The sequence below is a fragment of the Melanerpes formicivorus genome, unplaced genomic scaffold (assembly GCF_026170545.1).
Source record: "Melanerpes formicivorus ecotype bairdi unplaced genomic scaffold, bMelFor1.0.p_v2 SCAF_24, whole genome shotgun sequence".
NCBI classification, from domain to species: domain Eukaryota; kingdom Metazoa; phylum Chordata; class Aves; order Piciformes; family Picidae; genus Melanerpes; species Melanerpes formicivorus.
The window spans coordinates 2,109,866-2,133,749 of record NW_027142376.1 but is presented as its reverse complement, the minus strand read 5'-3'; positions in this window follow the sequence as shown (position 1 = coordinate 2,133,749).

The following is a 23,884-nucleotide window of genomic DNA, read 5'->3' as shown; positions in this document are numbered from 1 at the left end:
CCTACGGAGGGAGGGAGCAGAGGAGTTGAATGGCCCCCCTGGATCCATCCAGAGGCCTCTGAGGAGTTTTCTGTGTTGTTTATAAATTGTAAATAAATAAATAAATAAATAGATAAATAAATATGTATATATGTGTGTGTATGTGTGTATAACATATAATTGTATATTTTGTATACATTCATTGCATTTCATATTTCCAGATTTTAGTTTGCTTGTAAATACAGCTTCATTTGCTTCCAAACTGAGCTAGTCTGGTGATTTATTTTGGGGATAGTTCTCCAAATTAGCTGGGGGGTAATTTCAACCCACCACACACAGCATCTTTCTTGTCAGAAAAGATCTTCTAGATCATTGAGTCCATAATCTTACTCTACCAAAGCTGGTGCTAAACTACACCCTTTAGCACCATATCAGCATCAGAAATAGTGTGGCCAGCAGGAGCAGGGAAATCATTGTGCCCCTGTACTCAGCACTGGTTAGGCCACACCTTGAGTCCTGTGTCCAGTTCTGGGACCCTCAATTTAAGAAGGACATTGAGACTCTTGAATATGTCCAGAGAAGGGCAACGAGGCTGGAGAGAGGCCTCGAGCACAAGCCCTATGAGGAAAGGCTGAGGGAGCTGGGATTGCTTAGCCTGGAGAAGAGGAGGCTCAGGGCAGACCTTATTGCTCTCTACAACTACCCCAAGGGACGTTGTACACAGGTGGGGGGTTGGTCTCTTCTCCCAGGCAACCAGCAACAGAACAAGGGGACACAGTCTCAAACTGTGCCAGGGGAGGTTTAGGCTTGAGGTGAGGAGAAAGTTCTTCATTGAAAGAGTTGTTTGCCATTGGAATGCGCTGCCCAGGGAGGTGATGGAGTCACCATCTCTGGAGGTGTTCAAAAAGGGATTGGACGTGGCATTTGAAGCCATGGTTTAGTAGTCATGAAGTGTTGGGGTGACAGGTTGGACTTGGTGATCTCTGAGGTCTTTTCCAACCTTATTGATTCTATGATTCTATGATTCTGCCCTTTTCCAACACCTCCAGGGGTGCTTCTGCCATACTGAATGATGTCCAAGTCTATAGATATATAGTAGGTTTTTTCCTCTGTCTCTTGAAATTCCTTTCAGCCACACATATTCACATGCACCCATTTAGCACAGTACCTTCTCCTTTTACAGAGTTGTCCTACCTTGACAAGGATATAAAGTTGTCAGGCTTCTTCACAAGTGTCCAGAAACCTACAGGGAACAAACAAAACCAAAACCAACCAAACAAAAAACCCAAACCAACAAACCAATAGTAACCATATCTTTACCACTCCTCCTGACACATTTCATTCAATTTAGGTGGATGGGAAAGTGTTAAAGAAGAAGTTGTTAATTTTAAATTTCTTGGCTGTACTGTTTAACACATTGCTCAGCTATTTGTATTAATCTAAGAGATCTAATTTACAAGGCCCTTACCACCAAGTGGAATGTTTTCACAGACTGCATTATCCTGTGAAGCAAGCAGCAGCTATTTTATTCCCACACAGAGCCACTTGTGAATTCATATGAAATAAAACCAGCAAAATGGTGGAACTGAGGGCAGCACCCACCAGCTACTACAATCACTGTTACCCTGGAGCATGGGGAGTCCTGCTCTCTGGCCAAAAGGATGATTTTGTGTGCAGCTAGTCAAAATCTAAACTTTTGTGTCTCTTCTTTGCTTTGCTTGTTGGAGACTTCAAATAAATTTTGAAATGTTTAATCTTTTTTTTTTTTTTCTTCACTTGCTTTCTTCATCTGGACTCAATAAAAACTGAAAGAACATCATCAGAGACACTTTCATCATTTTGATAGCATAGCATAGCATAGCATAGCATAGCACAGCATAGCATAGCATAGCATAGCATAGCAGTGAAGTGAAGCGAAGCGAAGCGAAGTGAAGTGAAATGAAGTGAATTAACCAGGTTGGAAAAGACCTTTGAGATCACCAAATCCAACCTATCATCCAACACTATCTAATCAACTAAACCATGGCACCAAACACCATGGTTTAGTTGATTAGAGTGTTGGATGATTAGGTACTGTTGGATGAACACAGAATCACCAAGGTTGGAAGAGACCTCAAAGATCATCAAGTCCAACCTGTCACCACAGACCTCATGACTAATAACAGGAGCTGCTGAAAGTTTTACATGGTCTCCACCCTATTTGTTGGAGGTCTGCTGTGCTATCAAGCAGAGTACAAGCAGAGTAGGCAGTGGCTGAGTAGAAGAGCCCATATGCTCTAGTTGAGCCTGGACAAGGACAAAACACCTGTGTAATTTTTCAGATCAGCCTTATTCCTGCAGTGTAGCTGGAGACATGGGGTTAGTTTTTCTGATAGCAGTGGGAGGCAAAATGTAGATGGATTCATAACCACTGATTCTGGACTGCAGACTGGTTAACTTGCTTACAACCTCCTGAATCACAGGGAGATTCCACTTCTATGAGAGAGTTATAGTCAAGCTTTTCCACTTTGATGACAGAACAGTGATCACTGCTGCAAGCAGGTTCAGAAATGGTTGAGAATTTTTCTTCAACATCATGACAATATCCTTTAACATTTTCACCCTTCCTCAGTGTTTTCCTGAAAACCTTCAGTCCCTGATCCAGTCACAGCAGATTGAGCTTGTATACAGAAAGCAACAAGACAGAGGCCTGAGTTCACTAAAACCCTTCTGTTTAAAATTTAAATACTGAATTTCTTGCTGCTAGGGCATGCTGGTTTAAAAAATGCATAAGCCTCTGAAAAAAACCCAACACAATAACAGGCCCAGTAATGGATGAAGCAATGTGCAAATCCCTACTGCACAATGGTCTGTCATTCCCTTCTCTCTAAGTAAGAATGTAGGCCATGTAACCAAGGAAATATAGTGTAATAAATGTATATGAATGAATAAACCAAAGTTGATTAACCTTGAAGTATGCATGTGCCTTTTCATTACTTTCTCTGCCTTTTCTCTGATGATTTTTTTTGGGTTGGGTTGGGTTGGGTTTAATATAAGGCACTGCTGTCATGCCAGTGTGCAAGGATGCAAGAGATCTATCTACACTGAAACTATGACCAAAACTCGGACTGAGGCAATTTTCTATTTCATGTATGTCTGGTATTAGTTTCTGAAGGTACTTGCCATCTTTATTCAGGCTGCTAACCTCCAAGTGCCTGTGCTTCTGGTTTAGTGGAGAGCTGACAGCCCATGAGTGAAATGATTGCCTACATAGAAAAGTGCTACTGACACACACCAGCATCTACTTGAAGTGCTGATTCTGGACTTTACCTAACATCTCAGACAGTTAACAGCTGCCTTTTTGGTATCAGACAAGAATATATGTCTTCCTCACTTTCCTTCAACAACTCAGTCCCTACTAAATCCTGCCCTAGGAATTCTAATCATCACAAGGGCAATAATTTCCTGGTTCATCATGACATTTGCTTGCACATAGAATCATAGAATTGGAAGGGACCTCAAGGATCATCCAGTTCCAACCCCCCTGCCATGTGCAGAGACACCTCACACTAGGTCAGGTTGCCCAGAACCACATCCAGCCTGGCCTTAAAAACCTCCAAGGATGGGGTTTCTACCACCTCCCTGGGCAACCTGTTCCAGTGTCTCACCACCTTCATGGTGAAGAACTTCTTCCTAACATCCAATCTGAACTACTCACTTCTATTTTTGCTCCATTCCCCCTAGTCCTATCACTACTTGACACCCTAAGAAGTCCCTCACCAGCTTTTTTGTATCTTATTCCATGCTGCTTAAATGGCATGGTCAGTAAGAGGGTGTAATGGGTTAACCACCTATTTCCCTCCATCACAGGAGTGAGGGAAAGTATCACCAAAATAAATGTCCAGGTTGAAATACAGAGCTTCAGTGAGAAAAATGAGATAACAATGCACAATTACCTTAGCCTATGATTGCAGAAAAAGTGCAGCAAAATGTAGAAAGCAGCAGCAGAAGCCAGCAAACTAACCCCCACACACCTCCCATCCTCTGCCCACCCCAGCAGAAGAGAACAGCACCTCAAACCCGGACAGGGAAAAGAGCAACTGGAACAGGAAGCCTCCCATGTTACAACCTGAATTTTGAGCCCTATAATACTTTGCTCCAGCCAGCACTTTCCTTTTGGAGCTGGCATGAGAGCAGCATGGTGTGAATAGCAAAGGATCCAACACAGCCCATGACAGAGGGCTACTGAGTTGCCAAAATGTGATTAGAGAACTGTCCTTCTCTGAGCCAGACCAGCACTGATTCTGCTCAGTGCTGTGAGTTTCCAGCTTGTTCTCTGCTCAGGGACAGCCATTTCTGCAGCTCAGGGCAGATTTGCACAGGCAGTGGCTGCTGCTAGCAGTGACAACACTGATGGGGTGAGTTAACACCAAGGCTTGGGGTGCAGACCGAGGGCACTGCTACATCTTGTGTGCCACTCTGGGCAGCAGGAAGGAAAAGGCTGTGGGGATGAAGGGACAGGACAAGTGACCCAATTCGACCAACAAAGGATTTCATCCCATGGATGTCATCTTCTGGAGAAAGCTGAGGGGTGACAAGAGTCTTTCCTCTTCCTCTTCTTCAGTGGACAGTGTCCCACTAGGACTCTTCTGCCTTTGATCTCGATCCATGTGTTCCTGAATCTAGTCCCAGAATCCAGCTCCTGAATCTGTTTCCCATCTGCTGCTAAGTCAAATCTGGGACTTCCCCAGCACCTGGCAGAGCATCAGTGATGTTGATGACTACTTGCCATCAGGGGTTGGTTAGATATTGGCTTGTATCCCTTTGTCTCTATTCCATTTGATTGTTCTTATTTCCATCCCAGCTGGTTTAGTTTCTTTCTCAACCCATTAGTCTCTCTCCCTTATTCCCTTTCTCTTCCCTTTGTGAAGCAGAGGGGCCAGCCCAGTCCTGACTCTTGACAGGAACAGAGCAGGCAGAGCAGATTTTCTGCAGCACTTCAGACCATTTTAAGGATGGCTACTGTGCACTAGCAGCACAATGACAGTTTGTCGTAAGTTTTTTGTATCCCTGCTGCAGAAGGATAGTTTTAATGCAGTTGTGTGCCTCTGCTTTCTACCCACTGAGCAGGGCTGAAAACATCAGTCACTATAATATATTTATATACACGTATTTTATTGGGTCATGCTACGGGCTACATACATAAATAGTGCAGGGAGCACACGTAGCACAGTCATGCATGCAATTATGTGTACCATGTGTCACATTTAGCACATGTCATTGCTATACATAAAAAAAAAAGGCACTGTGAAAAAGCACATTACAAGAAGGGGGAGTCACTCTCTTAAGAAAGGAGAGAAGGAATCCTGAAATATACATTAAGGTGGTAAATTTTTAAACATACACAGTATTCTTCCTGCCTTCTTTTTCTTATTCTCTTCACACTTTTATTTCTACTTCATGTTAATTTTTATGTCTACTTCACATTGGTTTTTTTTTTGTTTCTACTCCACAGTATTTGCAGTAGATGTTGAAATCTGTCCTTTCTCTCCCTGTTTTCTTAAATTCTGTTATTTGATAGGTTGGACTTGATGATGTCAAAGGTCTTTTCCAACCTGGTTAATTCTATCCTATCCTATCCTATCCTATCCTATCCTATCCTATCCTATCCTATCCTATGCTATCCTATCCTATCCTATCCTATTTTATGAAGAGGCAAAATGACAGGAACAACTGCTTTCCAGAAATCACTTTCAGCTTCTCAGCAATATGTCTTTAGCTTTCATGAAATGCATTTGAATTTTTACATCAGTTAATTAAAAAGGATTCATTAACAGCCTAAATTCAGTTTTTAACTGTAGGACTTAGATGATCCTTGGGGTCCCTTCCAACCCTAACAATTCTATGATTCTATGAACACAGAACACAGCACACAGGCTTGACACTAAATGTAAGGGCAGAATTTATAATACACACAATTCTGGAGGCTGTGTGATGTGGAGCCTACTCCTCCAAGGGTATTATAGGAGAAATTGCAGCATAAATCAGAAAGGAAGTGCAAATATACATTTCCTCAAACACAGGTGCAAAATCTTCCACAAACCACTCAAAGTGTGACTCTCATTCATTCTGAAAAACAAGTCAAGATCACCTTGTGCTGGAGGAGGCAGGTGGAATATGGTTGAGAGGTTTGATCAGAGAGAAGAGAAATGCATAAGGCATGCACGTGGAAGTCTTCCTTGTTCACCTCACTTTCTATGGGATAGTGAGCAAAGAAGCTGCTGAATGCCAGACAGAATTTGCTTCTGCAGAATAAGGGTTCCAGAGTCCCCCTTTGGAGCTGTGAAGGTACAACAATGAAGAGCTGATAAACACTTGAACGTGTCCAGAGAACGGCAGGAAGGCTGGTGAGAGGTCTCCAGCACAAGCCCTATGAGGAGAGGCTGAGGGAGCTGGGATTGCTTAGCCTGGAGAAAAGGAGGCTCAGGAGAGACCTTGTTGCTCTCTACAACTACCCCAAGGGACGTTGTACACAGGTGGGGGTTGTTCTCTTCTCCCAGGCAACGAGCACCTGAACAAGAGGACACAGTCTCAAGCTGTGCCAGGGGAAGTTTAGGCTTGAGGTGAGGAGAAAGTTCTTCATGGAAAGAGTTGTTAGCCATCGGAATGTGCTGCCCAGGGAGGTGGTGGAGTCACCATCCCTGGAGGTGTTCAAGAGGAGTTTGGACGTGGCACTTGATGCCATGGTTTAGTCACAAGGTCTGTGGTGACAGGTTGGACTTGATGATCTTTGAGGTCTCTTCCAGCTTTGGTGATTCTGTGATTCTGTGGTTCTGAATTAAAAGCTAGCAGCTGCTGACTTATGAGTCTAAGGCCCACATGTGGAAAGGTTACTTTGGCATGACAGTCATCCCGGTTCAAACCCTCTTGAAGCTCTTTGTCTATGTTTCTTTTATCAGATAACGTCAATGGGTTGAATTATGCAAAGGTACTTTCCACTGTGTGGTGGGTTGGAAGGGTAAGGCCAAGAAGCCTCCTCCCTTCCCCCTTGTAAGGTAAAGGGAAAGAAAATTGAAGGGAAAGGAAAAAAAAACTCACAAGCTGAATTAGCAAAGCAGTGGAGCTTTATATTTACAAAGCAATGTAGGGTATGCAGGGGAATATTTACAAATTTACAATATCTACAATATATACAAAGATATACAACAGAGTAACACAGAAATGAGAGTAACCCCCCTCGGCAGAGGGGGTTCCCCACCTCCGCTCTCCCCTCTCTCCCCCCCTTTCCCCAGAATGGGATAGAAAGAGAAAGAAAAGAGAGGAAAAAAAAGTTAGAAGCAGTTTGTGTTAATTGGAAAGGAGTTAATACAGGCCTTATCAGTTTTTCAAGGCCGGAGCCTTGGCAGAAAGCCCAGCACAGACAGAGCTGCTGCACGAAGAAGAGGCGGAAGCAAGACTGACAGAGAAGTGCTGGAAATGCCCAGTTCACTCCCAGTTCAGAAGGTGCTTCCTCCCACTTCACCAATGAAATAGTTTAGATTATTCTTTCTGTTTACCAACTTCCGTCCACCATATTCCCTTTCTTAAGGGGACAGCGTCAACCGGCCACACACTGCATCTCTCTCAGCTTCATCTGGCTCTGGATGTCAGTCTGCAAGGCGCAGTGGAAAGAGACTTCAATTGTTTTTACTCATAATGCCTGAACTAGATCACTGACAGGCAACCTAAGTGCTTATGTAGGGCCATGTCACAAGTCTACCCTAAGTCTCCTTGCTACCAGGACTTACTGTGTCACAGTAACAGGGAAAAGAGGACATTCTCAAGGTTTAAGAATTCTGTTCATAACAAACTCTGATCTGCTAGCACTTCCTCAGCTCTCATACTTGACACATCTCTTATTTAAAATCTAAGCCTTTAATTTAAACATTGCGGAAGACATAGATTTGCAAGAGAGGCTCACAGATGGTTGCAGAACAGTGAACAGCTTTAGAAAGCTTACAACTCTTCCTCTATAGACAGATCTCTGCTGCCTAGTTTTTGGGTTTGCTACCTAATCACATTAGCAGCAAGCACTGAGAAATCTTCCCAGAGGTGCTGTAACAAATAGTTTTCCAAAGGGACAGAGTGCCACTGGAGAGCTACTGAAATGCTCTATGGAAACACATTTTCACTAGAGTCATAGAATTGTTTTGATTGAGAAAGACCTCTTCGAACATCAAGTTCATCCATCAATCTAAGATGACCATGGCCACTAAATCGTGTTCCCAAGTGCCATGTCCAAGCGCTTCTTGAAGACTTCCAGGGATGGTGACTCCACAACCTCCCTGGCAGCCTGTTCCAATGCCTGACCACTCTTGCAGGATAGAAATTGCTCCGAATAACCAATCTAAGCCTCCTCTGGTGCAACTTGAGACCATTCCCCCTCATACTGTCACTTGTTTCTAGGGTTAAGAGACTGACCCCTGCCACACTCCAACATCCTTTCAGGGAAATGTAGAGAGCAAGGAGGGATCTCTTCAGCTTCCTTTTCACCAGACTAAGCAATTGCAGTTCCCTCAGTCACTCCTTGTAAGACTTTGTTTTGAACTGTTAGAACATTGTGATAATCCTGGTCACTTGGAAATAGAGCAGGAAATCTCTGCATTCCCAGCCTGAAATTTGATATATATCTCATCCCTAAATGATGACTTCTGACCCTGTTATTCAGTCCTGATGGCTTTTAGATATGCTTTACAACTCCAGAGAGCCTTCAGGATGCTGGACAAGTTGTCAGTGGATGCTAGACTTGGACAGTAAGCAGCAAGAGCTAGTTGGGGGGTGGGGAGTGTTGAGTGTGGAGATTTCAGTGGCAACAACATGCAGTACGTTCAGGGTGCTAATGCTAGCAGGCAACACAATCTGCTCTTCCTGATAAAGATATTCTTAAATACTTTTAAAAGACACAGAAAAAAATAGAAAAGCTCACTTCCTCAATATTGATAATGTCTGATTTATAACAAAGGCTTCAAATGCTTAACAAAATGGGAAGGTGCCATGGTTTTCTTTCTCAGCATAGTGTTACAGGTTACTTCTGAGTAAGAATTTGGCCAGTTAATGGAACAAGGTTATTCAAAGAGGATGTGATATTTGAAACACAGATAATTGCTACTTTTATAGTCCTTCAAAAAGACGGAAGGCATTGTGTAATAGAGACCTTGGGGCTGTTTAGCCTGGAGAAGAGCAGCCTGAGAGGGGAACTTCTCCATGCTCAGCAATGGCTAAGGGGTAGGGGTCAAGAAGAGAGGGTCAGACTCTTATCACAGAATCACAGCGGTGCCCAGTGTCAGAACAAGGGGCAATGGATACTAACTGGAACACAGAAGGCTTCACTGAAGCAGAAGAAAAAGTTTTTTTTGCTGTGAGGGTGATGGAGCCCTAGATCAGGTTGCCCAGAGAGGTTGTGGAGTCTCCTTCTCTGGTGACTCCCAGATTTCAGCTGGACACAATCCTGTGCAACCTGAGCGAGGTGCTTTAGCAGGGGGGTTTGACAAGATGATCTCCAGAAGTCTCTTCCATCCCCTATCCTTCTGTGTTTCTGTGATCAACTAGTTGCTGTGTCAACAGCACTCTTCTTTATCACATACTGCCAGGAACATAGTATCATAGTATCATAGTATCATTCAGGGTTGGAAGGGACCACAAGGATCATCCAGTTCCAACCCCCCTGCCATGGGCAGGGACACCCCACACTAGATCAGGCTGGACAGAGCCTCATCCAGCCTGGGCTTAAACACCTCCAGGGATGGGGCCTTGACCACCTCCCTGGACAACCCATTCCAGGGTTTCACCACTCTCATGGTGAAGAACCTCCTCCTCACATCTAGCCTGAATCTCCCCACCTCCAGCTTCATTCCATTCCCCCTAGTCCTATCACTCCCTGAGATCCTGAGAAGTCCTTCCCCAGCCTTCCTGTAGGCCCCCTTCAGATACTGGAAGGCCACAATTAGGTCACCTCGGAGCCTTCTCTTCTGCAGACCGAACAGCCCCAACTCCTTCAGTCTGTCCTCATAGGAGAGGTGCTCCAGCCCTCTGATCATCCCTGTGGCCCCTCTCTGGACACGCTCCAGCACCTCCACATCCCTCTTGTAATAGGGACTCCAGAACTGGACACAGTACTCCAGGTGGGGTCTCACCAGGGCTGAGTAGAGGGAGAGGATCACCTCCCTACTCAGCCCTGGTGAGACCTGGTGAACATTCAAATTAACAAGAAAAGGAATCTCCACTCAAATAACCAGGACCTTGTTGGGGAATATAATCTCTAAAATTGGATTAGAATTGCCCAAATCAGGGCAAAGTCATGCTTTTGCTGTCACTTTTCCCTCTTTTCTCTGTTAAACTGTAAATACATGCCCTGTGTAGTGCAGTAGAAGAGTTTAGTAAATAGAGATTCATCCCTTATGGTAGCGTAAGACAAGCTAGCACTAGGATGTGACAAAACCTCTGTATGAATGCACATATATTCATGTGAGAGATATCAAATCTAGTATATCCTGACTGCAGCCACAATCCTTCAGCAGTGAAGGGGTAGAATGGGCTGCCAAATCAAAATTAAGTTTCAGACAAACAGAATGAGATAGCGGAGGTTTCAGAGGGATTCCCCCCGTGTTTTTTCCCTCTCCTTATGGACTTTCATACAGTTTGCTGGATGACTTTAAGCACACAATTAGGAATATTTTATCAAATATGTTAATAAAATATTTAGAAAACAGCAGAAGTCAAATCCTAAAGTCTGGAGATCATCAAGTCCAACCTCCCTGCCAAAGCAGGATCACCTAGGATCACACAGGAATGCATCTAGATGGGCCTTGAAAGTCTCCAGAGGAGGAGACTCCACAACATCTCTGGGCAGCCTGCTCCAGGGCTCCATCATACTCAAAGCAAATAAGTTTTCCCTCCTGATGAGGAGGATCTTCCTGGGTTTCAGGTTGAATCCATTTCCCCCTTTCCTGCCACAGGACACAGTTGGAAAGGGATGGGCACCCACCCTTCAGATACTTCTAAACATTAATAAGATCTCCTCTCAGTCTTCTCCAGATTAAACAGCCCCAGGTCTCTCAGCTTTTCCTCATCAGACATGTTCCAGCCATTTTGCCCCAAGCCTGGAGTGTTCATGGGGTTGTTTTGACCCTAATGCAGGACCCAGCTCTTGTCCTTGTTAAACCTCATGCAGCTGACCTCCCCCCATCCAGCCAGCCTGTCCAGGTCCCTCTGCAGAGACTTCTTAACCTCCATCAGACCAACATTTCCTCCCATTTTAGCATCATCTGCAAAGCCCCTGAAGATGCACTTAATCCCCTCTAACAATACCAACAGTCTTGCTTTTCTGTTGCAGCAAAAGATACTGTAGAGTTTGTGGTGCACTACTACTGACACAAAATGTTCAGTTTTGCTTCACCTAGTAAAGCACAGGTGTGGGATGCAAATAAATTACTTTAAGGACAAATAGAGGGAATTTAAAAACTACATCTAAATTAAGAATAATATTGTGACAACAGGTAAAGCAATGCAGCAATCTAATCTGATTTATTATGCAAAAAGGTACCCATTATAAAGGAGAAACCAGAGATGGTTGCTCCCATCACTAAGCTATGGTTCCATAGAGTAAAAAAGTAGTGATGCATGAGCAATTTTCAAATAATAATTAAACAGGCAGGCTGTATAAGGACAGTGTTGAATTTAATTTAAAGTATCTAGCACTTGACATGTCGTGACATAATGTTCTGCTCCCAAACTGCTTCAACAAGCCTTAGTATGTGTAAAAGTGTTCTGTGTAAAAGCAGCTGAAGATGTCCAGCAGCTGTGCCAAGTGGCCACCAGGGGCAGGGAAAGCTCCCTGGGCACCCTAGACACGGGGACTGCCTCAGGGCCGGCACCCCGAAGGATTGATTCCTCTGAAGGATGCTGGGCAGAGGGGCGCTGGGCGGGGCGCTGGTGGGCAGGGCTGTGCATGGGGAGCTGTCACCTGATGTCACAGGGCCACCACCTGGCAACGGCAGCGCTATGCCACCAGACAGTATAAAAGGGAGCATCCTCCCGTGCCTGCTGACAGACCTGGCACAGAGGAGGTCCCGGAGGAGCAGGTGGTATGACTTGGTGAGGCCTGAGAGATGAAGAGCAGAGGCTAGACCAGGCTGCTGGGAATGAGAACAACCACCGATTGCTGGAGCTGCCTGAGGCTTTTTCAGCTGGGTAGCAAGAGCAAGACCAAGGGAATGTGTTAACAGGAGCCCAGCAGAGATCACCATCTTCACCCCCTGCAGGGGCAGCGGCAGCAGGCAGGGGAAGGATTTTTGTCCTCAAGGCCTATCAGGGCAGGGCATTTGGCTACTCTGGGAAGCCCCTGAGAGAATAGCTGCAGGCTGAGGGAGAAGAGGGCTTGGGCATCTCCTGGGAGGCATGAGAAGCCTGTGGGAGGAGGAAGCAGGTCTTGCTCACATGCTCAGGGAGTAGCCGATCGCCAGCGCTGGGGTCAGGAAGGAATTTTTTCCCCCGGGGCACATTGGCACTGGTCCCTGGGGGTTTTTTGCCTTCCTCTGCAGCACTGAGCATCACCACTTGCCAGGGCTCCTCCGCTTCCTTTCGGCTGGGTTACTGCCTGCTGCTCATGCACCAGGAAGATGGCCTCTCATGCCCTGCAGCTAGGGCAGGAAGGCTTTTTTCCCCTCACAAGGGACTATTAAGTGTCCCCGGGGTTTTTTTGCCTTCCTCTGCAGCACTGAGCACATTCCCTTGGCCAGGCCTCTTTGGGGCCATTCTGGCCAGGGGTCTGCTGCTTGTGCTACACAAAGGTGGCCCTCGGGCTGCATAGCCAGGGACAGAAAGCTCTCTAGACCACCCTAGCTAGCCAGGTGCCTGTTGCTTGTCCTCCTCAAAGGTGGCCTTCGGGCCGCCCATCCAGAGGGAGCAGCCTTCTACCATGGCAGGACAGGGAGGGAACTCTTGTGCTCCACACGTGGCCTTTGGGCCGCTCCTCAAAGGTGGCCTTCGGGCCGCCCATCCAGAGGGAGCAGCCATCTACCATGGCAGCACAGGGAGGGAACTCTTGTGCTCCACAGGTGGCCTTTGGGCCGCTCCACAAAGGTGGCCTTCGGGCCGCCCATCCAGAGGGAGCAGCCATCTACCATGGCAGCACAAGGAGGGAACTCTTGTGCTCCACACGTGGCCTTTGGGCCGCTCATGCAGGAGGAGGCAAGCTCTCTAGACTCAGGGTAGGGAACCTGTCACTCACGCTCTGCAGAGGTGGCCTTTGGGATGGACATCCAGGAGGAGGAATCTTTCTAGATTCCCAGGGCAATGAAGCATAAAAACAATAAAATAACACAAACCAACGTAAACCAAAATAAAATCCTATTTCCACCTGTACCCTTTGTGTTTTGTGTCCTTTTATGTGTTTTTGGAGCTGGAAACCCCCAGCATTTCAGACAAAGAACAAGCTCATGGTTCCTCTGGAGGCCCCTATCTGAGCTAATCTGTGACACATCACCTGGGCTGTTGGCATGATGATGGTAGGGGTGGGAGTCCCAGGGGAGGCTGATCCCAGCCACTGACACCTATGAGCACCCCAGGACTCTGACAGAAGTCAACTTGCACTGCTCATGTGCTCTCCTTTAGATGCTTGTGGTTGGGCACTTTGAAGACAGGACATAGGGCCAGATGGAGCTTCATCCACACAGTACTTGGGGTGTGGAACCATGAGTGCAGTACAGAGTAGGACAATCTCTCAAGCAGCTCGGCATGTTTTCTTTGATGCACCCCAGGACACAGCTAATCCTTTCAATTACCAGGTTGTCTCAGACCCCCCAGATCTCTCTCTGCAGGGCTGCCCTCCTGCCTCCCATTCCCCAGTTTGTATATATAACCAGGAGTACCCCATCCCAAGAGGAGAAACTTGCATTTCCTCTTGCCAATTTTCATACATTTGGTGATTGCCAAATGTCTCTGATCTATCCAGATCTCTCTGTAAGTCCACTCTACCCCCAAGGGAGTCTACAGCTCCACATAATTTATCAGGACACTTATTTAATCTGCATTTGACTCCTATGTCTAGATGATTGATAAATATATTAAAGAGCACTGGCCCTATCATTGAGCCCTAGGAAACCCCACTGTGCTGGGGGGGGCCGCTGGTGGGCAGGGCTGTGCATGGGGAGCTGTCACCTGATGTCACAGGGCCACCAGCCTAAGTCACACGGCCACCACCTGGCAACGGCTGCGCTATGCCACCAGACAGTATAAGAGGGAGCATCCTCCCGTGCCTGCTGACAGACCTGGCACTGAGGAGGTACCGGAGGAACCTTGCAGAGATCATTATCTTTGCTGCCTGCAGGGGCAGGGGCAGGGGCCTCAGCAACAGCAGCAGCAGCAGCTGTATCTGTAAGAAATGGGGTGCAGAGATGTTGATAGGGGTCCCAGGCAGGGGAAGGATTTTTGTCCTCAAGGCCTATCAGGGCAGGGCATTTGGCTACTCTGGGAAGCCCCTGAGAGAATAGCTGCAGGCTGAGGGAGAAGAGGGCTTGGGCATCTCCTGGGAGGCATGAGAAGCCTGTGGGAGGAGGAAGCAGGTCTTGCTCACGTGCTCAGGGAGTAGCCGATCGCCAGCGCTGGGGTCAGGAAGGAATTTTTTCCCCCGGGGCACATTGGCACTGGTCCTTGGGGGTTTTTTGCCTTCCTCTGCAGCATTGAGCATCACCACTTGCCAGGGCTCCTCCGCTCCCTTTCGGCTGGGTTACTGCCTGCTGCTCATGCACCAGGAAGATGGCCTCTCATGCCCTGCAGCTAGGGCAGGAAGGCTTTTTTCCCCTCACAAGGGACTATTAAGTGTCCCCGGGGTTTTTTTGCCTTCCTCTGCAGCACTGAGCACATTCCCTTGGCCAGGCCTCTTTGGGGCCATTCTGGCCAGGGGTCTGCTGCTTGTGCTACACAAAGGTGGCCCTCGGGCTGCATAGCCAGTGACAGAAAGCTCTCTAGACCACCCTAGCTAGCCAGGTGCCTGTTGCTTGTCCTTCTCAAAGGTGGCCTTCGGGCCGCCCATCCAGAGGGAGCAGCCATCTACCATGGCAGCACAGGGAGGGAACTCTTGTGCTCCACACGTGGCCTTCGGGCCGCTCATGCAGGAGGAGGCAAGCTCTCTAGACTCAGGGTAGGGAACCTGTCACTCATGCTCTGCAGAGGTGGCCTTTGGGATGGACATCCAGGAGGAGGAATCTTTCTAGATTCCCAGGACAATGAAGCATAAAAACAATAAAATAACACAAACCAACATAAACCAAAATAAAATCCTATTTCCACCTGTACCCTTTGTGTTTTGTGTCCTTTGAAGTGGTTTTGGAGGTGGAAAACCCCTCAGCATTTCAAGCAAAGAACACGTTCATGATTCTTCCACTCATGGGGAGTGCAGGGAACAGAAGAGCACAGTTCTGCTGTGGGATGCTGAGGTCAGCATCACAACAGGCTTTGACACAGGGCTGAGGGCTCCATCCAGGAGAGCAGCTCACTGCAGTGCAGGTATCAGCTCCATCCAGGAGACAGGAACAGACACACTTATAACACCTCTGAGGCAGAGCCTGGAGACCCCTGGCTGAGCTAAGAGACAACCCCGGGGCGTTTAGCATGAGACGGTAGGGGTGGGAGTCCCAGGGGAGGCTGGTCCCAGCAACTGACACATAGGAGCACACACAGGACCCTGACAGAAACAGACTTGCACTGCTCAATGGCTTGAAGCCCAGATGGAGAGCACTGACAAGTGGTGCCCCTCAGGGGTCTGTACTGGGACCTGTGCTGTTTAATATTTTTATCATTAATATAAAAGTGAGACTGAAAGCACCATCAGCAAGTTTGCAGATGACGCTAAGCTGAGTGGTGCTGTTATGCCAGAGGGACAGGATGTCATCCAGAGGGACCCGGAAAGCTGGGGAGGTGGCCCAGGTGAATCTCAGTAAGAGGTTCAGTAAGTGCAGCAAGTGCAGACTCCTGCACCTGAGCCAGACCAATCCTCATTATCAATACAGGCTGAGGGATGAGGTGATAGAAAGTAACACTGCAGAAAAGGACTTGGGAGGTGTGGTTGATGAGACGCTGGACATGAGCGGGCAGTGTGCGCTTGCAATCCAGAAAGCCAATCACACCCCGGGCTGCATCACAAGAAGCCTGGCTGGACTTGATGATATTGGGGGTCCTATCTAGCCTGGAAAATAATGGCATTCCATGGCTCTATGATCTCCTGCCCATCTTGTTGGCCAGCACAGCCAAGTTTCTCATTGCTTTTATGCTTTGTTTGCTCCTCAGTAGAGGAGATTGACTAAATATGTCCTTCTAAGCCCATCTTGAAGGGCTGAGGAGGAACTGGGTGCAGGAGTGGTTCCTGCCACAGCCTGAGGGAAAAGTAGCAGCATGAGCTACATCCTTGAAGCCTAGCAGCAAAGAACATGTCAGGGATGTCCAGCAGCTGTGCCAAGTGGCCACCTGGGGCAGGGAAAGCTCTCTGGGCACCCTGGACACGGGGACTGCCTCAGGGCCGGCACCCCGAAGGATTGATTCCTCTGAAGGATGCTGGGCAGAGGGGCGCTGGGCGGGGCGCTGGTGGGCAGGGCTGTGCATGGGGAGCTGTCACCTGATGTCACAGGGCCACCACCTGGCAACGGCAGCGCTATGCCACCAGACAGTATAAAAGGGAGCATCCTCCCGTGCCTGCTGACAGACGCAGAGGAGGTCCCGGAGGAGCAGGTGGTATGACTTGGTGAGGCCTGAGAGATGAAGAGCAGAGGCTAGACCAGGCTGCCTAGGATGAGAACAACCACCGATTGCTGGAGCTGCCTGAGGCTTTTTCAGCTGGGTAGCAAGAGCAAGACCAAGGGAATGTGTTATCAGGAGCCCTGCCGAGATCACCATCATCACCCCCTGCAGGGGCAGCGGCAGCGGCAGCAGGCAGGGGAAGGATTTTTGTCCTCAAGGCCAACCAGGCCAGGGGCATTTGGCTACTCTGGGAAGCCCCTGAGAAAATAGCTGCAGGCTGAGGGAGAAGAGGGCTTGGGCATCTCCTGGGAGGCATGAGAAGCCTGTGGGAGGAGGAAGCAGGTCTTGCTCACATGCTCAGGGAGTAGCCGATCGCCAGCGCTGGGGTCAGGAAGGAATTTTTTCCCCCGGGGCACATTGGCACTGGTCCCTGGGGGTTTTTTGCCTTCCTCTGCAGCACTGAGCATCACCGCTTGCCAGGGCTCCTCCGCTCCCTTTCGGCTGGGTTACTGCCTGCTGCTCATGCACCAGGAAGATGGCCTCTCATGCCCTGCAGCTAGGGCAGGAAGGCTTTTTTCCCCTCACAAGGGACTATTAAGTGTCCCCGGGGTTTTTTTGCCTTCCTCTGCAGCACTGAGCACATTCCCTTGGCCAGGCCTCTTTGGGGCCATTCTGGCCAGGGGACTGCTGCTTGTGCTACACAAAGGTGGCCCTCAGGCTGCAGAGCCAGTGACAGAAAGCTCTCTAGACCACCCTAGCTAGCCAGGTGCCTGTTGCTTGTCCTCCTCAAAGGTGGCCTTCGGGCCGCCCATCCAGAGGGAGCAGCCATCTACCATGGCAGCACAGGGAGGGAACTCTTGTGCTCCACACGTGGCCTTTGGGCCGCTCCTCAAAGGTGGCCTTCGGGCCGCCCATCCAGAGGGAGCAGCCATCTACCATGGCAGCACAGGGAGGGAACTCTTGTGCTCCACAGGTGGCCTTTGGGCCGCTCCACAAAGGTGGCCTTCGGGCCGCCCATCCAGAGGGAGCAGCCATCTACCATGGCAGCATAGGGAGGGAACTCTTGTGCTCCACACGTGGCCTTCGGGCCGCTCACGCAGGAGAAGGCAAGCTCTCTAGACTCAGGGTAGGGAACCTGTCACTCATGCTCTGCAGAGGTGGCCTTTGGGATGGACATCCAGGAGGAGGAATCTTTCTAGATTCCCAGGACAATGAAGCATAAAAACAATAAAATAACACAAACCAACATAAACCAAAATAAAATCCATTTCCACCTGTACCCTTTGTGTTTTGTGTCCTTTGAAGTGGTTTTGGAGGTGGAAAACCCCTCAGCATTTCAAGCAAAGAACACGTTCATGGTTCCTCCACTCATGGGGAGTGCAGGGAACAGAAGAGCACAGTTCTGCTGTGGGATGCTGAGGTCAGCATCACAACAGGCTTTGACACAGGGCTGAGGGCTCCATCCAGGAGAGCAGCTCACTGCAGTGCAGGTATCAGCTCCATCCAGGAGACAGGAACAGACACACTTATAACACCTCTGAGGCAGAGCCTGGAGACCCCTGGCTGAGCTAAGAGACAACCCCGGGGCGTTTAGCATGAGACGGTAGGGGTGGGAGTCCCAGGGGAGGCTGGTCCCAGCAACTGACACATAGGAGCACACACAGGACCCTGACAGAAACAGACTTGCACTGCTCAATGGCTTGAAGCCCAGATGGAGAGCACTGACAAGTGGTGCCCCTCAGGGGTCTGTACTGGGACCTGTGCTGTTTAATATTTTTATCATTAATATAAAAGTGAGACTGAAAGCACCATCAGCAAGTTTGCAGATGACACTAAGCTGAGTGGTGCTGTTATGCCAGAGGGACAGGATGTCATCCAGAGGGACCCGGAAAGCTGGGGAGGTGGCCCAGGTGAATCTCAGTAAGAGGTTCAGTAAGTGCAGCAAGTGCAGACTCCTGCACCTGAGCCAGACCAATCCTCATTATCAATACAGGCTGAGGGATGAGGTGATAGAAAGTAACACTGCAGAAAAGGACTTGGGAGGTGTGGTTGATGAGACGCTGGACATGAGCGGGCAGTGTGCGCTTGCAACCCAGAAAGCCAATCACACCCCGGGCTGCATCACAAGAAGCCTGGCTGGACTTGATGATATTGGGGGTCCTATCTAGCCTGCAAGATAATGGCATTCCATGGCTCTACGATCTCCTGCCCATCTTGTTGGCCAGCACAGCCAAGTTTCTCATTGCTTTTATGCTTTGTTTGCTCCTCAGTAGAGGAGATTGACTAAATATGTCCTTCTAAGCCCATCTTGAAGGGCTGAGGAGGAACTGGGTGCAGGAGTGGTTCCTGCCACAGCCTGAGGGAAAAGTAGCAGCATGAGCTACATCCTTGAAGCCTAGCAGCAAAGAACATGTCAGGGATGTCCAGCAGCTGTGCCAAGTGGCCACCTGGGGCAGGGAAAGCTCCCTGGGCACCCTGGACACGGGGACTGCCTCAGGGCCGGCACCCCGAAGGATTGATTCCTCTGAAGGATGCTGGGCAGAGGGGCGCTGGGCGGGGCGCTGGTGGGCAGGGCTGTGCATGGGGAGCTGTCACCTGATGTCACAGGGCCACCACCTGGCAACGGCAGCGCTATGCCACCAGACAGTATAAAAGGGAGCATCCTCCCGTGCCTGCTGACAGACGCAGAGGAGGTCCCGGAGGAGCAGGTGGTATGACTTGGTGAGGCCTGAGAGATGAAGAGCAGAGGCTAGACCAGGCTGCCTAGGATGAGAACAACCACCGATTGCTGGAGCTGCCTGAGGCTTTTTCAGCTGGGTAGCAAGAGCAAGACCAAGGGAATGTGTTATCAGGAGCCCTGCCGAGATCACCATCATCACCCCCTGCAGGGGCAGCGGCAGCGGCAGCAGGCAGGGGAAGGATTTTTGTCCTCAAGGCCTACCAGGCCAGGGGCATTTGGCTACTCTGGGAAGCCCCTGAGAGAATAGCTGCAGGCTGAGGGAGAAGAGGGCTTGGGCATCTCCTGGGAGGCATGAGAAGCCTGTGGGAGGAGGAAGCAGGTCTTGCTCACATGCTCAGGGAGTAGCCGATCGCCAGCGCTGGGGTCAGGAAGGAATTTTTTCCCCCGGGGCACATTGGCACTGGTCCCTGGGGGTTTTTTGCCTTCCTCTGCAGCACTGAGCATCACCGCTTGCCAGGGCTCCTCCGCTCCCTTTCGGCTGGGTTACTGCCTGCTGCTCATGCACCAGGAAGATGGCCTCTCATGCCCTGCAGCTAGGGCAGGAAGGCTTTTTTCCCCTCACAAGGGACTATTAAGTGTCCCCGGGGTTTTTTTGCCTTCCTCTGCAGCACTGAGCACATTCCCTTGGCCAGGCCTCTTTGGGGCCATTCTGGCCAGGGGACTGCTGCTTGTGCTACACAAAGGTGGCCCTCAGGCTGCAGAGCCAGTGACAGAAAGCTCTCTAGACCACCCTAGCTAGCCAGGTGCCTGTTGCTTGTCCTCCTCAAAGGTGGCCTTCGGGCCGCCCATCCAGAGGGAGCAGCCATCTACCATGGCAGCACAGGGAGGGAACTCTTGTGCTCCACACGTGGCCTTTGGGCCGCTCCTCAAAGGTGGCCTTCGGGCCGCCCATCCAGAGGGAGCAGCCATCTACCATGGCAGGACAGGGAGGGAACTCTTGTGCTCCACACGTGGCCTTTGGGCCGCTCCTCAAAGGTGGCCTTCGGGCCGCCCATCCAGAGGGAGCAGCCATCTACCATGGCAGCACAGGGAGGGAACTCTTGTGCTCCACACGTGGCCTTCGGGCCGCTCATGCAGGAGGAGGCAAGCTCTCTAGACTCAGGGTAGGGAACCTGTCACTCATGCTCTGCAGAGGTGGCCTTTGGGATGGACATCCAGGAGGAGGAATCTTTCTAGATTCCCAGGACAATGAAGCATAAAAACAATAAAATAACACAAACTAACATAAACCAAAATAAAATCCTATTTCCACCTGTACCCTTTGTGTTTTGTGTCCTTTGAAGTGGTTTTGGAGCTGGAAACCCCCAGCATTTCAGGCAAAGAACAAGCTCATGGTTCCTCTGGAGGCCTCTATCTGAGCTGATCTGTGACACATCACCTGGGCTTTTGGCATGATGATGGCAGGGACACCTTCCACTAGACCAAATTTGCTGTCTACAACTACCTGAAGGGAGATTGTAGCCAGGTGGGGGTTGGTCCCTTCTCCCAGGCAACCAGCACCAGAACCAGAGGACACAGTCTCAAGATGCACCAAGGGAGGTTTAGGCTGGATGTTAGGAAGAAGTTCTTTGTAGAAAGAGTGCTGCCGAGGGAGGTGGTGGAGTCACCATCACTGGAGGTGTTTAGGAAGAGACTGGGTGGGGTGCTTGGTGCCATGGTTTAGTTGATTAGATAGTGTTGGATGATAGGTTGGACTCAATGATATCAAATGTCTTTTCCAACCTGGTTAATTTTATTCTATTCTATTTTTTAAGTCCCCATTCAACCTGGCTTTGACCACTTCCAAGGGGCAGACATCCACAACCTCCCTGGGATTAACACATGACATATGGGGTAGGCAACCTTATAGACAAGGCCGGTGTGGTAAACAGAAGAGCCTTCTGAGAACAATTTTTGAAGCTGTCTGTCAGGAATGAAGTGAAGAAAGACACAGGCTGTTATTAGACACAGACTGCTATTACAGCTGTATTAAACATGCTGAGAGCCTAAAAACTCTTAGTGATATTCTGATGCTGTAATAATTTTGTTACTGGTTTGCAACTGCTGTAAAAAACTCAACGATCCAATTTCGTACAAGCAATGCAGAAACATGATCATCTGGAGGCACCTCTGTAACTCAGTTTCTAATAAACATACTGTATCCAGAAAGAGAGCATATAGCTCCCAGGGTGCAGGCAATCAATTACTGCAGACAGTAAAGAGCACATGATGGATTGTTTTATTGCATCTTGTTCAGAAAACACAACTTTTAACAAAATATGAGGCTGAGTACTGGTTCACCTCATGCAGTCTCATATAAAGCTATACCCAGCCCAAAGGAGCAAGCAGTTACCAAACGAACAGAAGTCATAAGGAATCAGACCAAATTCATGGAGTTAGGTAAGAGCCAGAACGCAACATACTGAAAAGGCCAAGGGAGGTTCTCCACCCCTTCTGCTGCCCTGGGGAGGCCACATCTGGGATATTGTGTCTACTTCTGGGCTACCCAGCTCAGGAAGTACAGAGACTTGCTGAAGAGGATAAAGAAAAGGGATACAAAGATGATTGGGGGACTAGAACATCTCACTTATGAGGAAAGACTGAGAGATTTGGGTCTTTTTAGTCTAGAAAAGAGAAGACTACAAAAGGATTTCATCAGTGCTGACCAATATTTAAAGGGTGGATGTCAGGAGGATGGGAACAGTCTTTTTTCAACGATGCCCAGTGACAGGACAAGGAGCAATGGGCACAAACTTGAGCATATGAAGCTACATCTAAAAATGAGGAAGAATTAGAATAGAATAGAATAGAATAGAATAGAATAGAATAGAATAGAATAGACCAGGTTGGAAGAGACCTTCAAGATCATCGCGTCTAACCCATCAACCAATCCAACCCACCTAAACAGCTATGCTATTCTAAGAACAGCCCCATGGATCAATACAAATGGAGGACTGATAGAATAGAATAAACCAGGTTGGAAGAGACCTTCAAGATCATTGTGTCCAACCTATCATCCAACACCACCCAATCAACTAACCCATGCAACCAAGCACCCTGTCAAGTCTCCTCCTGAACACCTCCAGTGACGGTGACTCCACCACCTCCCCAGGCAGCCCATTCCAATGGGCAATCACTCTCTCTGTGTAAAACTTCCTCCTGACCTCCAGCCTGAACCTCCCCTGGTGCAGCCTGAGACTGTGTCCTCTTGTTCTGGTGCTGGCTGCCTGGGAGAAGAGACCAACATCTGCCTGTCTACAACCCCCCTTCAGGTAATTGTAGAGAGCAATAAGGTCACCCCTGAGTCTCCTCTTCTCCAGGCTAAGCAGCCCCAGCTCCGTCAGCCTCTCCTCAAAAGGGCTTGTGTTCCAAGCCCCTCACCAACTTCGTTGCCGTTCTCTGGACTCATACCAGCAAGTCAACATCCTTCCTAAACTGAGGGGCCCAGAACTGGACACAGGACTCGAGGTGTGGCCTAACCAGTGCAGTGTACAGGGGCAGAATGACCTCCCTGCTCCTGCTGGCCGCACTGTTCTTAATGCAGGCCAGGATGCCATTGGCCCTCCTGGCCGCCTGGGCAAACTGCAGGCTCATGTTCATCCTACCATCAACCAGCACCCCCAGGTCCCTCTCTGCCTGGCCGCTCTCCAGCCACTCTGACACTAGCCTGTAGCACTGCATGGGGTTGTTGTGGCCGATGTGCAGAACCTGGCACTTGGATGTGTTACATCTCATGCCATTGGACTCTGCCCATCTGTCCAGCCTGTCAAGGTCTCTCTGCAGAGCCTCTCATTCCTCCAGCAGATCAACTCCTGCCCCCAGTTTGGTGTCATCAGCAAATTTACTGATGATCGACTCAATGCCCTCATCCAGATCATCAATAAAGATGTTAAAGAGGATGGGGCCAAACACTGATCCCTGTGACTGGCCGCCAGCTGGATGTGGCACCATTCACCACCACTCTCTGGGCTTGGCCATCCAGCCAGTTTCTAACCCAGCTCAGAGTACTGCTGTCCAAGCCATGGGCTGACAGCTTAGCCAGGAGTTTGCTATGGGGGACGGTGTAAAAGGCCTTGCTGAAGTCCAGGTAGACTACATCCACAGGCCTCCCCACATCCACCAGGCAGGTCACCTGATCATAGGAGATCAGGTTGGTCAGGCAGGACCTACCTTTCCTAAATCCATGCTGGCTGAGCCTGATCCCTTGGCCATCCTGTAAGTGCTGTGTGATTGCACTCAGGATGACCTGTTCCATGATCTTGCCTGGCACTGAGGTCAGGCTGACAGGCCTATAATTCCCCGGTTCATCCAACCGGCCCTTCTAGTGGATGGGCATCACGTTGGCCAGCTTCCAGTCTTCTGGGACCTCTCCAGTGAGCCAGGACTGATGAAAAATGATGGAGAGTGGCTTGGCCAGCTCCTCTGACAGCTCTCTCA